The sequence below is a fragment of the Bison bison genome, unplaced genomic scaffold (genome assembly GCF_000754665.1).
Source record: "Bison bison bison isolate TAMUID 2011002044 unplaced genomic scaffold, Bison_UMD1.0 scf7180017864475, whole genome shotgun sequence".
Classification (NCBI taxonomy): Eukaryota; Metazoa; Chordata; class Mammalia; order Artiodactyla; family Bovidae; genus Bison; species Bison bison.
The window spans coordinates 1,094,066-1,109,394 of NW_011495036.1; the positions used below are offsets into that span (position 1 = coordinate 1,094,066).

The 15,329-nt window shown below is 53.8% G+C and overlaps 1 protein-coding gene across 3 annotated transcripts in view; it reads left to right on the top strand.

Annotated features, from left to right (window-relative positions):
• The first annotated feature begins 1,650 nt into the window (after nt 1-1,650).
• The window catches only part of SH3BP4 (SH3-domain binding protein 4), a 74,624-nt gene continuing 60,945 nt past the window's right edge, over nt 1,651-15,329 (top strand). For all 3 annotated transcript variants that reach the window (XM_010862040.1, XM_010862039.1, XM_010862037.1), the window contains exon 1: nt 1,651-2,216. The gene's annotated coding sequence lies outside the window, so the exon portion shown is untranslated. The remainder of the gene's footprint in view (nt 2,217-15,329) is intronic.

The window sequence follows — 15,329 nt, forward strand, 5'->3', positions numbered from 1 at the left end:
TTGGTTTGGGTTGAGTTGCTTTCCCCTAAACAGAGTCCTTCCTGCCTGTGAGCAGTAGGGCAGCGCCGTGCCGGGCCCCTCTGCCCACGCCTGCTGCCCCTTCCCACTTTTCACAGATGGAGAAGCTTCCCCCGGGGAAGCTGAGCCACATCCCAGGGCCCACCGTGGCCGCCTTCCTCCCAGACGTGGCCTGACCCCGAGCCTGGGGCCCCCAGCACGGCCTGAATTCCATCCTGGACCTGCCCTGGAACAGCTGTCATCTGCCCTTGCCTGGAGACTCATGCCTGCCTCTAGAATCCTACCTGTGAAGCAGGCACTGTGAGCACTCAGCGTTAGGGGAAACCCAGGGGCACGGAGCAATTCCCCTGAACTCTGAGGGTCAGAAATCAAACTAAATGTGGTTTGACTTGGAGCACCTCTGCTTCCCCCGACCACCTCCCCGCTTCTCGTCCTGAACGAAGCTAAAAGGGGATGAGTTTCTTTCCTCCTGTGTCATCCTCGGGTGCCCTCCAGCCCAGCGTTTCCAAGTCCTGTGCAGATGGTAATCGATTCTCCAAATTGATTGATAACCCCAGAGCACCGGAGTCCAGGGCTGAGTTCGGCATCAGGGACGCTGCGTGTCCTCCATACGGGCTGGCGTCTCCGAGGCTGGGGGCCGATCTCTCACCCAGAGACCCCTCTGAAGGATGCCTGCAGACCCAGGGGACCTCCTCGGGTAACCCATCCATCCCTGCACAGGGGGCCCCCCTGCTCACCTGGCCAGGTATTGCATAAAGGCCTGAGCAGAGCAAGTGGTGTCTGGGCCCTTCTATAAATTGTTTTTTTATAAATACAGGCCAGGTTATCACCTGTTTTCCAGCCTCTCAGGCTGTAACTTCCTATTGATGTTCTAGTCAGTGGACAGTTCTGAATCTAACCTGAGTCCTTAGGAGGGTGGAGGGCAGAGTGTGTGACCGAGCAGCTTTTACATACAGCTGCCTGCACCCGTGTGGTGCTCTTTGACTGTTGCTTGTTTTGTAATAGAGGAGCTTGTATTTATGCCCTTCCCACTGGCAGTGCATGGGAGGGGGTGTGTCTTTCAGCAAAGAGGGAGGGAGTGGCCTGGAGAAGAGGGTTAGTAGACGTCAGGCCGGGTGACCAAGGTCAACATCAACAGTGCCAAGTCCTGTGGACAGTATATGCCCTTGTGTGGGGTGAAGAGGGCACCTCCCCTGCCGCCTTCCTCCCCAGGATCCACAGCCCCAGTCTTCACCCTGAAAAGAAGCAGACACACCCCAGCTGAAGGGCAATTACCCGGTACCTGCCTGGTCTTGCTCAGAACCATCAAGGTCACTGAAGACAAAGGGTGCCTATGGAACTGTCACGGTCCAGAGGAGTCTCAGGAGACGGGGCTGAATGTCATGTGATACCTGGCACGGATCCTGGGATGGAGAAAGGACATGAGAGAGAAAAACTCAGGGAATCTCAGGGCTTCCCTGGTGCCTCAGTGGTAAAGAATCCACCTACCAATGCAGGAGATGAGGGTTCGATCCCTGGGTCTGGAAGATCCCCTGCAGAAGGAAATGACAACTCACTCCAGTATTCTTGCCTGGGAAATCCCATGGACGGAGGAGCCTGGTGGGCTACAGTCTCCGGGGTAGTAAAGGGTTGGACGTGACTGAGCCACTAAACAACAACAAAAAGGGAATCAGAGAGTGGACTTCAGTTCATATAACTGAACTAAAGTGCCGTCATCATTCATTGGCAAATGGGCCATCCTAATGGGAGATTTTAATAACAGGGAAGTCAGGTGTTGGCTGGCATATGGGGATACCTTGTGTTATATTGACGACTTTTCTATACATCCAAATCCACTTTAAAAGGAAGTTTGTTTTAGAAAAGAGACAAAACGATGGCAGGGAGGGCCGCTGGGAGGCAGGGGTGCCAGGGCTCGGCTCTCAGGCCCTTGGCTCTGGTTGGTATCTGCCGTCGGCGGTAACCGTGGCTGGAGTCCAGAGGGTGCCCTGCAGTGCGGGCCCGTGGTTTTGGGCGGCCCCCTCCAGGGAGGAGCCCAGGCCTCCTCACCTTCTGCCAAGCGTAGTGCCCACCCCCTCCAGGTCAGGCGCTGGCCTGTCTCCTCCAGTCAGCAGGTTCTTTGTTCTCTCCTGGACTGGACTTTTAACAGTGAGCTGCTCTCCAGGTCAGCAAGGAAGCCAGCTTCCAAACACAAAGCACAGGTCAGCTCTGTCAGGTGAACTTGAACTTGAGAAAGGCAGCCGAACAGCGGGAACAGTGGGGCTGTGTATAAACTGCCCTGCAATTCCGAGTCTGGAGCATTAGGCTGGTGGTGGAGCATTAGAAGGGGTGGTCGGGGTGGCCGAGGGCCCCACTAATCCTGTTAGCAGCTCGAGGGGTGATGCGCGGAAGAGGGGATGATTTGGTGAAGTTGTCTCTCCTCTGAAGAGGGCTGATAGCAGCATGCATGGCTGCATTGAGGCGTTTGCTCCTTCAGGCATTTTCTGCTGATCCCCTGAGTCAGGGCTGGGGGAGCAAGCGCTGTGACGCGCCCCGCACCGGGAAAGTGAGCGCACACACAGGCATGGAGTCTCCGGCCCCTGCACTTGAGCTTGTAATCTTCTTAGGCCAGAAGGCTTTCTTAGGGGACCCGACTCCAGAACAGCATGGGGACAAATGTCTGTCTCCAGCTGGACCCCGCCGTCCTCTGGCCAGTCTTCTGTGCCCAGGGATCACCCGGGACGGGGGCAGTTCTGAGCAGCTCCTGGTGACGGGAGGAGGTTACTGATGTGGGGACCACATGCTGAGTGGCAGGGGGCCTTGGTCTGGGCTGAGATTCAGCTGGAAAGAGACAAGGGGGCGTCAGGTGGGAGGAGCAGAGATGGCAGTCGTCCTGGGTGGCCCTTGTGTGCACACATTGGTTCCTCATCACAGGGTAAATCCTGGAGCACTTATGTAGTGCCGACTGTAGGCGCCGAGCTCTTTAAACGCTTCACACATAAACTCCCCACAATAGCTTGTAGGTTGGGTGCCCTTTTTTAGAGATGAAGGCAGGTCTGCTCCCAGCTCAAGGTCCTGCCAGTGGGAGGGCATGGGAATGATGCTGCTGGGCCCCAGGCAGCCCACCCTGCCTGGCACCTCCTCGGGTGGGACAGCTGGAGTTTCCCAGCCAGTGTGTTTACACAGACAAGCATCATCCTAGAGCTTAGGGTCCCTGCACTGGGAGAGCTCAGGGTGTTGGGAGCTTCTGGGGTCGCCCTTCTCTTGACAACCTCTGGACCAGAGACTCCCACGGTGGACACACAGCGGGGATGGCTGCTTTGGTGACCAGCCCCACGCCCCACACCCAGGGACCACTTCCCTGCTGTCGGAGCTTTCCAGAAGCTTCTCCCTTCGCCACTCTTCCCGCTCAGATGCACAGATCTGAGAGTCCGCACGTTTGAGTTAGCACCACCGCGTTCCCCAGCCACCCTGGGAAGAAACCTCTCCAGATTCCTAACATGCTCAAGGTGTGTTTAAGTTTTCTGGTCCTTTTCAGCTCTCCCATGCAAGAAGGCTGTGCAGCTTGTGGGGGGGGGTTTCTACAGCTGGCCTGATCTTTAGGTCCTGGACATTCCCCGTGTCTCTCCTGGCCATGGGACGGGAGCCCCAACAGCAGGGCGGCCGCCTTGCCATGGCCCTGGGGGCTTCGCTCCTGTAGCCAAGGGCAGCTTCGTCCCCTTCAGGTGATGTTGATGGTTTGCAACTTTTGCCTTCTGTCACTCCCTCTGGAAGTGCTTTATCACTCAGTCAACAAGTATTTGAGAGCCTGCTGCACCTGGGAGTATGGAGGGGGCCAAGGACAGAGTCCCAGGCACAGCCCACTCTCCATCCGTGGGCAGCAGGGACCAGATACCCTTTCCCTGGGCCCCAGGCCGAGCTGGTGTGCACTGGGCCGTGTGCTCACCGACCAGGGCCGCCCTGAGCGCTGAACTCTGGCTGGGCCCCTGCGCTGCTGCCAGCCGCAGTCTTGCCCGTCAGCCCGCGTAGAAGGTTTCTTTTGTTCGGTGCTATTGGCATGATTGAATCCATGGCTGCTGCCAAACAGGATGTGGTCTGGGTGACTCCCAGCTTCCAGCAATCGAAGGTTCTTGTTTTCCACTGCCTGGAGAAGGACAAACCCCGTAACCACAGGGCACTTCGGGGGCCCTGGGGGGAGCCCTGGGTTAATGAAGAGCCCAGCCCGGCAGCGTCTGGGGCCAGCATCTTTAATTGCATGGGAGGGAGGGGGAGAGGTGGGGCGATTTCTTACAGTCATAACCCAGCCCAGGGGGAGACGGCTTCCAGGTGAGGCTGGAGGCCTGTGAATTTGGTTTGGGAGGAGGGTTTCTAGGTGGGGCCCTATTTCCAGGTCACAGCTGGGCCGCTTCTCTGCAGAGCAAGGAGATCGGGGAGGGAGCCACCTTTTCCCCAGGCCTGCAGTGCCTGTCCTTACCACTCCACTGGGTTATCAGGGGACCAGGCCAATTGGTTCCTAAATCTTGAATGCATGGGTGAGTGCGCGGTTGTGTCGACTCTCTGCAACCCAATGGACTGCAGCCCGCCAGGCTCCTCTGTCCATGGGATTCTCCAGGCAAGAATACTGTAGTGGGTTGCCACACCCTCCTCCAGGGGATCTTCCCAACCCGGGGATTGAACCTGCTTCTCTTATGTCTCCTGCATTAGCAGGCGTGTCCCTTACCATTAACACCACCTGGGAAGCCTGTAGATACAAATAACACTTAAATATCTGGGATGAATAGAAGATGGCAGAAACAGTGACCACTCATAAGACTGGTATAGCTTCTCCCTTTTTCCATGGTCTTCCCCATTTTTTCTTGCTGGATTGTAGGAGTTCTTTGAATTTTCTGGAAAATAAGTCTTTCTTGGCTGTGAGCACTGCAAATATTGCCTCCTAGTTTACTTGCCCACACGTGCTTTAAAAATCCAATGAGGCACGTTCCAAATCTGTCCTGGGAGATAATTTACAGAACTGTTTTCCAGGCGTTCCTAGTTCTGGCCGGTGTGTCCTTGGTCTCGGCCAAGGCATCATGCCTGGGAGGTCATAGGTCCAGCTTATTGTAATGATCCGTCACTGCCTTCTCTCACTTTCTGTTCCCCTTCATGGATCCGCCCCACCCCGGGGTCTGGGAGTGCTTTCCTGCACAAATCGTTTTGGTCTCTTAGTCATTTGGGGGAAAATTAGTGAGTCAGCCCTGGACCTTGGGCCTGGGGCACAGCCCCACCTGGCCCGGCAGATTAAAGCTGCGTTTCTTTGTGGCCCCTGGAGGTGGGAGCTTTACTAAAGGAATGTGGGGTCTGGGGAGCCTGGATGCAGCCTGTTTAGAAGGAATGCATTCCTGGAGGAAGTTAAAATTAGAAAAAGCAGTTACACTTCCTGCCATTCAGCCGCAGTTGGCTGGTGTTTGTTTGCACAAGGATTCTTCTGGTAACAATCTGCGGTCGGTTTCTGGTGGAATATGACGGTGAAGTCATGGTTTGCGGGATGGAGGTGGTCCGTTTCCATGGCGATCTTTGTGGTTGAAGTCACTGCTTTGTTTGTGAATTCTCGGAGAATTGTGCCAGCATGGAAAAATAGTCTTGAAACAGCTCCTTTCTATGGCTAGCAAAAAAGATTTTATTTTTTTGCAAAAGCTCTTGAATGGGAAGTTGATACCGTGGAGTGCATCTGTTTGTGGGTGAACCCTGGAAGGAGTGGACCTGGGCCCTTGCGGGGGCTTGGATCCCCATCGCCCCGCCCCCTCGCGGGGAGGCCACCTCTCCTGGTGGGGAGGCTGGGACTTCTTGGGGAGCCCCCTGTGACTGGGGGAGCCCCCTCTGACTGGGGTAGGCAGGGAGGGGGCATCCTCCCACCCCACCTCCAGGTTTAGCAAATAAAAATAAAATGTCACCCTGGCATGGTTGACTATTTGGGACTTACTTAGGGTAATAAAATTTTGTTGCGTATCTGAAATACAGTTTTAACAGGGTGTCCTAACACCCGGAGAGCACCTCTGACTTTCCTCTGTGGTCCTCGGTCTTGCTCTCATGGTGCCTGACGCCCTGCCAGGTGAGGAAGGGACATCGCCTGCTCCTTGCTGGCTGGTGGGCCCCGTGGCTTCTCCAGGTTTGTCCCTAGGGGCTCGGACACTTCCTCCTGCCGGCGCTGGGCCGGCCGCTCTTCACCTGCTGCGTCGGGCTTGCAGTCAGGCAGTCATGGCGCGTGCTGCCCCCGTTCCGAGGATGGAGAACACGCAGGAGGTCTCCAGTCGCTCACGCACATCAGGGTCCTTCCACCTCGTCACTCCATGCCCAGAAGCTGGAGGGCACGGGGGAGCTGGCCCGTCATCTTCCTTGGAGAACAGACGTGCTCATCAGAAGCTCATGTTCACGGAACCAGGGGCATCACCAGCCCACTTCACTGGCCTGCCCAGGAGTGCCATCCCTTTAGCGGAGGTGGGCGGCAAGCATGTCACCCATACCCGGAGTTACAGTACAGATCTCTTGATGGGAGTCGTGGGCCAGCACTGGACCTCGAAGGAAGAGGGGAGATGTGTAGGTAGGAGTTTTCTGGTGGGTGGCTCGCCTGACCAAAGTGAAGGGAGTTGGCGTGGGTGCTAAGGAGGCTGGTGGGATGGGGCCAAGCTGGGGAGAGCCCTGAGCTGGGGCAGGGACGCCTGGCCTCAGGTGGGCTGATGCTAGGAGGGAGAAGGGCACTTTTTGTGCACGGGCAGGGGAACAGTCGCTGAAGGTGAGGGAGCCAGAGGATGGATTCGGTGGAGATGCAGCTGGGACCATCTGGGAAACAGCTGATCGTTTGCTCCAAGATGGCCAGCAGATTATAGATGGAGGGGGGTGGGGGGGCTTCCTTTTATGTGCAGGCACCAGGAACCACTGGTGGAGCATCTTACTGTGTGCTCCGTGAAGCAGGCGTAGGGGCTGGATGCAGAGCTGAGCACAACAGGTGTTCCCCTGCCCTGTGCACCATACAGATACGCTTGTGAGACATCCAGGGCTGATTCCTTGGGGGGGGTTCTATAGCAGTTCACTGAGTGCTTGCTGTGTTTCAGGTGGACTGGGTGAGATCTTTGCCTTCCAGGAGTCTTTCCTCTGGTGGGAGAGAAAGGAAATAAACAGATGATAAAGAGTGTTGGGAGCGATCACTGAAGCCGGGTAGTGGGATGGGCAGACAAACTGTGCTGTTTAAAGAGGGAGTGTAGTAGGCTCAGGGGCTTCCCAGGTGGCGCTAGTGGTAAAGAACCCACCTGCCAATTTAGGAGACACAAGAGACGTGGGTTCCATCCCTGGGTCGAGAAGATCCCCTGGAGGAGGGCATGGCAACCCACTCCAGTATTCTTCTCCTGGGAAATCTCGTGGACAGAGTTGCCTGGCGGACTATAGCCCATAGAGTTGCAAAGAGTCGAGTATGACTGAATCGACTTAGCACACACTCCCGTAGAAGGCTGACTGTCCCTTCCCACCTCCCCCAGGGATCGTCACGTGGTAATTACCAGAACCTATGAATGGTACTTCATAGAGTAAAAAGGACTTGGTGGGTGTGATAACTGAAGATCCTGAGATGACCGTGCCTACCCGGAGGGGCCCTGAATGTCCTGTAGTGACCAGCCTCGTTGTAAGAGAGGCAGAGGGAGATGTGACTGCAGAGCAGGAGGTGATGGAGTCAGAGATGGAGTGAGTGGGCTCTGAAGTTGGAGGAAGGGACCGTAAACCAGGAATGCCAGCAGGTGGGAAACGCAAGGCCACGGGTTCTCCCAGTAGAGCCTCCACAAGGCAGCAGGCCCAGCAATACTTGATGTTCGCCCAGTGAAACTGGTTTCACATTTGTGCTCTCCAGATGGTAAGAATAAATTGGTTTTAAGGCGCCAGGTTTGTGGCAGTTTGTGACAGTTCCTAGGGCTGTCACATGCTTTCCCTAAGAAAGGAACATGGAAGCCCGGAGATTGAGGAGGTGATGTTTAAGCCACGCCCAGGTGTGAATAAAAAACTTTCCCTGGTGGCTCAGAAGATAAAGAATCTGCCTGCAATGCAGGAGACCGGAGTTCAATCCCTGGATCGGGAAGATCCCCTAGAGAAGGGAATGGCAGCCCACTCCAATATTCTTGCCTGGAGAATCCCATGGACAGAGGAGGCTGGTGGGTTCTGTCCATGGGGTCACAAAGAGTCAGACACGACTGAGTGCCTAACACCTTCACTTTCGCTTATTTCAGGTATAAGGGGTGGGAAACATAGCTCACGATGCTTTCAGAATGTGAGGGTGGGCTCCCCGGCTGACCTGTGGTCTGGGACCGTGGGGCCTGCCCTGGGATCCAGTCCCAGCTTCGAGTCAGAGATTTCCTTGGGAACTGTGAGCCCTGATGGCCCTCAGCCTGGACATGATCTGCAGTGAATTTATACATTTTTAATGGAAGAATTTCATGGCTGCAATCACCATCTGCAGTGATTTTGGAGCCCAGAAAACTAAAGTCTGGACACTGTTTCCACTGTTTCCCCATCTATTTCCCATGAAGTGATGGGACCAGATGCCATGATCTTAGTTTTCTGAATGTTGAGCTAAAGCTCAGAATTTTCCAGTTTATTGTGATCCACACAGTCAAAGTTATGGCCAACCTGCTGCTGCTGCTGCTGCTGCTGCTGCGTCGCTTCAGTCGTGTCCGCCTCTGTGCGACCCCATAGACGGCAACCCACCAGGCTCCCCCGTCCCTGGGATTCTGCAGGCAAGAACTCTGGAGTGGGTTGCCATTTCCTTCTCCAATGCATGAAAGTGAAAAGTGAAAGTGAAGTCACTCAGTCGTGTCTGACTCTTAGCGACCCCATGGACTGTAGCCCACCAGGCTGCTCCGTCCATGGGATTTTCCAGGCAAGAGTACTAGATAGCATATTAAAAAGCAGAAACATTACTTTGCCAACAAAGGTCCGTCTAGTCAAGGTTATGGTTTTTCCAATGGTCATGTATGGATGTGAGAGTCGGACTGTGAAGAAAGCTGAGTGCCAAAGAATTGATGCTTTTGAACTGTGGTGTTGGAGAAGACTCTTGAGAGTCCCTTGGACTGCAAGGAGATCCAACCAGTCCATCCTAAAGGAGATCAGTCCTGGGTGTTCATTGGAGGGACTGATGATGAAGCTGAAACTCCAATACTTTGGCTACCTGATGTGAAGAGCTGACTCACTTGAAAAGATCCTGATGCTGGGAAAGATTGAGGGCAGGAGGAGAAGGGGATGACAGAGGATGAGATGGTTGGATGGCATCACCGACTCAATGGACATGGGTTTGGGTGGACTCCAGGAGTTGGTGATGGCCAGGGAGGCCTGGTGTGCTGCGGTTCATGGGGTCGCAAAGAGTTGGATACGACTGAGCGACTGAACTGAACTGAACTGAATGTAAAAATGTCAACTGCTTTTCTCCAGATTTAGCTGTGTGTACATGTATCTTATTAATGGAACAGAATATTTCCTTGGCTTTCTAAATTGGGAGTTTCTAGCAATACAAAATAGCACACTGGCTTTGACCAGAACTGGCCAGAAATAACGCACCCATGTCACTCAGCTTGTGTCTTGGCCAAAAAAGGCCTAGTGGCCAAGTGCCAGCTTGACATTTGCCATCTGTTCTTGTTTGGGATCCCCAAGTGCGGAGCCCCGGGTGAGGACTTTGGAATTGACATTATGGGGAGAGGTGGTCCTCAGAAGCAGGAGTGGGGACACAGGAGGGCGACATGAGGAAGTGAGGGAGGCAAGTACAAGGTGAGTCCGTGAGCTCATGGTCACTGTGACTGCTGGGGACCCTCCCGAAGAACCTTAGAATGGTCCCTCTGGGGGATGGGGCAGCCACAGGAGTGTGCCCTGAAGGCTGAGCGAGGGCTGGGGGCCTGGGGTGCTGTGATGGGGGGTCACACCCACCCATTTGGAGGGTATGGTCTTTTTCCTTTTTTGGCTGTGCTGGGTCTTCGCTGCTTGTGGGCTTTCTCTAGATGCAGGGCATGGCCCTCTCACTGGGCGGCTTCTCGTTGCAAAGCATGGGCTCTCGGTGCAGGGCTTCAGTGGTTGCAGCTGTCCTGTTAGTTGCCTTGTGACATGTGGAATCTTCCCAGACCAGGAATCGAACCCATGTCCCCTGCATTGGCAGGTGGATTCTTAACCACTGGACCACCAGGGAAGTCCTGGAGGGTATCTTGACAGCACAGTGAGGGGTGACTCATTGTACACAAATCCGATACTGTGTGGCCTCCGAGAAATCCAGACTCACGATCCCTGTGGGTCCTGAGAAAGGCAGCTATTTCAGCCGCCGCCCTCCAGCAAGAGCTGAGACAGCCTCCCAGGCATGTCTTCATGCCTGTCCACGGTCGGTGAAGCAGACGGTGTTTGGGTGAGGCTTGGAGAAAGTTCAGATGCATGTGTGAGGAGTGATGGGAACACAGAGGCGCCAAGCACCTCGCCCGCAGAGGGACTTTTGACCCTGTGTGTAGCATCCTCTCTTGGTACCTGTTTGGAACCCGGTCAGCGCAGGTGGTACCTTCCCCGTCTCCCAGAAGCCCCTCCTCCATTCAGGAGTTTTCTCTCCATCTAGTTCTGGACTCACACCAGCAGCTTTGTGTCTTGGCATCTTCCATTTTCAGCCTTGTTTTTTGTTTTTTATTTTAGTTTATTTTATTTTATTTTTGGCTGTGCTGGGTCTTTGTGCTGCACGGGCTTTTCTCTAGTTGCAGAGAGCAGGGGCTACTCTCTAGTTGAGGCACACGAGCTTCTCACTTCAGTGGCTTCTCTTGTCTGTCTGAGCATGTGCTCTAGGGCTCGAGGGCCCAGAAGTCGTGCCTCCCAGGCTTAGCTGCTTCTCCGCATGTGGCATCTTCCCGGACCAGGTATTGAACCCACGTCTCCTGTGTTGGCAGGCAGATTCTTACCACTGAGCCACCAGGGAAGCCCCCAGCCTTGTCTTACACTTAGGTCCCTGCTGTCTCTTATTTCCTGTCTAGAGTGCAGGACCCATTGGTTTTATTTATCTTGCCGGTCCGTCTGTACCTTGCAGGGAACAGAGCCCAAGTGCAGATTTGGGAGATGGCGGAGCGATCTGTTGACACTTAACCTCCTGTCCCTCAGAGCCGAATGAGCACCAGCCAGGACGGCTTGAGCTGTGTTCACAGTTGTGTTAACCTTTCACGCCTGATTGGTGGTTGCTGATGACAGAGGTCTTACTGTGTAGAACAGCCGCTGGGTGGAGAGACTCATCAGAGAGGCTCACGTGGCCCTGGCGGGGAGTGAAGGATGGCCAGTGGAATCCACCATTCTTGTCCCATAATAGCCACCTGGGCCTGGGTGTTCTGACATGACCTGGCTCCACACACCTATTCCAGCCTGTAGTTAGAGCTGTGGGGTCAGAGAGGGAAGTGACCCCATGGAGCTATGCCCTTGGCCCAGCCTTGCTGGTGGGTGGTGGGTAATGGTCACCCAAGCATGTGTCCACCAATACGAGTGTCTCCCCAATGCCCACCTCTCCAGCACACAGGCGTCTATTGAAATAGCTTCAAGATAGCATTTTCTTTATCTATGTGTATTGAAGATTGCTTTTTTTTTTTTTTTTAAGTCTTGTTACAAAAGTAGGCTGTTCCAGGGGTTGGGAACTGCCTTGCATTTCTGGATAACAGTATACTTATCTCAACAGAGAGATTTAGAAACTGGGGATTTATTTTGGGGGAAATGAATAAAAACACACTGTCCTCTTATAACCTGGTTTGGGTCTTGGGCTTCAGAAAATGTTGCAGTGAGTCTTGTTTCTGACCCATTTCTGCATATCTGTGAGGGTAGGGCATGTTATCTAAAAGTGGGATTGGGCTGGGGTACATAGCAGATTAACAAATGACAAAGCAGTCCGTGTTCTCCTAGAGAAGGGATTCCACCCTTTTCCCGCAACTATGGTACCCCAGTCCAATGGCAAGGCAGGCGGAGGACCCCCAGTCCACTCTGCAGAACTGAGAGGGGAAGGGGGCTCTTGGGAGGTGAGCCCAGCATGGAGGGGATTTGGGGTCAGCTGGAAAAGGCCCGCTGTTAGCGGGGGGAGGGCTCAGGCTCCATCTCCCTCCTTTTTCACTGTTGCCAAGGTGAGAGGTTGCCAGGGTGAAGACATGACCTCCAGGAAGAATTTGGGAGGTCAGAGGGTGGGTGGTCCTCGCCTTGACAGGTCTTCCCCCCAACCCCATTCAGGGAGGGGTGACCCACAGAAGGGCACTTCTGGGGAAGGAGGTGGTTGCTGGGGTCCTGACAGAAAAGGGACTGTGCTGGAGCCCACGTGTGCCAGGCCCTGCCAGCACACACTCGAGGCTGGGCAGTTCCCCACCCCACCTGCTGGGCGCCAAGGAGGAAGGGTGCGCATCCCAGGTCTCAGATTCAGTGGCCGAAGCCAGATTTGAGGCTCTGTTCAAATAGGGTCTGCGCTTGGCACACGCTGACTTGTCCCAGTATTTCCGCCTCCTCTGGATTTGTCGGGAGGCTCCCAGGCCTGGCACAGAAGCCCCCCTTCCTGCAGCTCATAAACACCAGGCAGGATGGTGTACTTCTTCTTACTTTAGGAGACTTGAGACGGGGGAGGTTATAATTTCTGTCTTGAAAGAAGGAAGGCAGGGTAGCGCTGGAACCCGGGCTGGCATTTGATGCCCTCAGGCGGAGACATTGGGTCTGCCTGCAGCCTGCTTTGCCCGCCTCTGTTCTCTTTGTGCTTGACCGTTGTTCTGTTCATCGAGGTCCTGGGGGCGGCTTTGGACCGGTGGGTTATGATCTCAGCTTCCCATTTGTTGACCTCAGTCAGTCATTGAAACCCCGTTGAACCTCACTTACGGAGTCTGCTGAGGACACAGTGGTGCTGACGCTGCCCCCCTCCAACCTCCAGGAGCCAGGTGGAGAAGCACATTGTTGTCAGTTACCCCACGTAGTATCAGTGTGGTCCAGGGACCGGAGGCACCAGCATCACCTGGGAGCAAGTTGGGAATGCACATTCAGGCCCGGCCCAGGCCTCGCGGTGGAGACCGGCAGGCTGTGTTTTAACAAACCCTCCAGGTGAGCCTGGTACATGCCCTTGTTTGAGACTCACCGCCTTATTCATACAGAAGAAGTTTAGTTCTCAGCCATTCATACCATAAGCATAATCGCAAGGTTTCTATTTTGCATTTGGCTATATCCCTGGACTTTTGTGTTTCAAAGAAGAGAAAGGCAGGGTCTCTGCCCTTAAGGTGGCCCATGTTGCTGTTGTTCAGTTGCTAAGTCGTGTCCGACTCTTTGTGACCCCAGGGACTGCAACACGCCAGGTTTCCCTGTCCTTCCAGACACTTCCCTATGTCCCGGAGCTTGCTCAAACTCATGTCCATCAAGTTGATGAGGCCATCCAACCATCTCACCCTCTGTCGCCCCCTTCTCCTCCCGCCCTCAATCTTTCCCAGCATCAGGGTCTTTTCCAATGAGTCAGTTCTTCACATCAGGTGGCAAAAATGTTGGAGCTTTAACTTCAGCATCAGTCCTTCCAGTGAATATTCAGGGTTGATTTCCATCAGGATTGACTGGTTTGATCTCCTTGCAGTACATAGACTAACAGAAAAGATGGGAAGTGTCTACTCTACATGATAGGAGAAAAAAAAGATGGTAGAGTAGAAAAAACAAAAACTAAAGAGTAATCTCCAGCATGACGTGGAAAGCCCCATTTTACACTTGAGGAAGCCCAGACCTAGAGTCAAGTTAGGTAAGCTGGCAGAGGTTATCAGGCCCATGAAGGGCAGAGCTGGAATGCAAGTCTTCAGATCTGATGGGGTCATCTCAGAAACCTCCGTGTCCAGGCTCTCCCCATCCATATGGCATCTCACACACCCAGCCCCTGGCTGGAGCCACCTCCCCACTTATTCAGAAGAGGAGGCTACGGTCAGGATGGAAAACCTCAGACTTTGGAAGCTCCTTCATCAGCTTTGCAGTGGGGATTGTCATGATGTTGGATTTAAACCTCCAGCCCTCCTGGGAGCCCAGATCTGTGACCCCGGTCAGATTGTAAAGGTCCTAAGTAATTAGTCAGTGAGTAGAAAAAGTTAGTCAAAGCCTGGAAGAATTAGATTTTTTTTTTTTTAATGGAAAAACACCAGTGTCCATGGATCTTCCAGTCTTCCTACATTGGGTGAAGGTCTTTCTCTGAGTGTGTGTTTGATGACTGTATCTGGCATGCATGGACCCCAGCCTAGTACAGCCTCACGATTCCCCATTTGTTTACTTTTTTACAGTTATTATATTTATTTGTTGTTTTTGGCTGCACTGGGTCTTTGATGCTGCACGCGGGCTTCCTCTGGTTGCGGGGGGCAGGGGCTTCTCTAGTTGCGTGTGCGGACATCTCATCGTGATGGCTCCTTGTTGGCGAGCACAGACTCTAGGGCACAGGTTTCGGTAGTTGCAACACACGGGCTTAGATGATCTGCTGCCTGTGGACCCTTCCTGGATAAGGAATCAAACCTCTGTCCCCTGCACTGGTGGAGAGATTCTTACCCACTGTGCCCCCAGGGAAGTCCCGATTCCCCGTTTAGAGTCAAGGGATGACACAAAGGCTGGCAAAGCAGCCTGAGTCAAGAGTTCTGGAGTTATTTTATTTTATTTTATCTTCTTAAGTGTTAATGTGGTCTAGTTTGCCAGCCCGTTTTAAGTGATTCCCCTCTATCAGGTCTTTACAAAATATTCCACTTGACTGGTCCTGAAAGCTGCTCATCTCCCGTGATGATTTATATGATAATTAGATCCATTAAAATGTCCGTAGCAAAGCCCATCAGCTCCATCCAGTGGGAGCAGAAGCCCAAAGGAGGAGGAGAAGGCAGCCTTGTAGCCACAGGTGTGGGCGTCCACATACCTGAGAGGGAGTGGGCACAGGTCACCCCCACACACGGGAGCCTCCACCCTCGCCCCCACCCTGCTGGGGAGGAAGGATGCGCAGAATGCCGGCCACAAACCATGAACCAAACCACCAACTTGATACTGTGCCAGGCGCCAGGTGGGAACGCACAGGTGTGTAGGGTGAAGCTGCCGTGGGCATCTGGTCGACCTGTGTCTCAGTAACCCACCTTCTGTGCTTCACAGTCAATCTAGGCTTCCTCCACGAGAGAGGAAAGGCTGTTCCTTGCCCCCCAATCTATAAAATTTGAAATATTATGAAATTTTAGGAGAGGTAGGTGAAGCAGTTCTGTGTTCTCTGTAAGAAAGGTTTCCCCAGAGACCAGGTGTTCCTTTCACTTGGTGCCTCACCCACCACACACCTAAGTACTGTTGTTTCACTGGTGTTTATTTTGTTA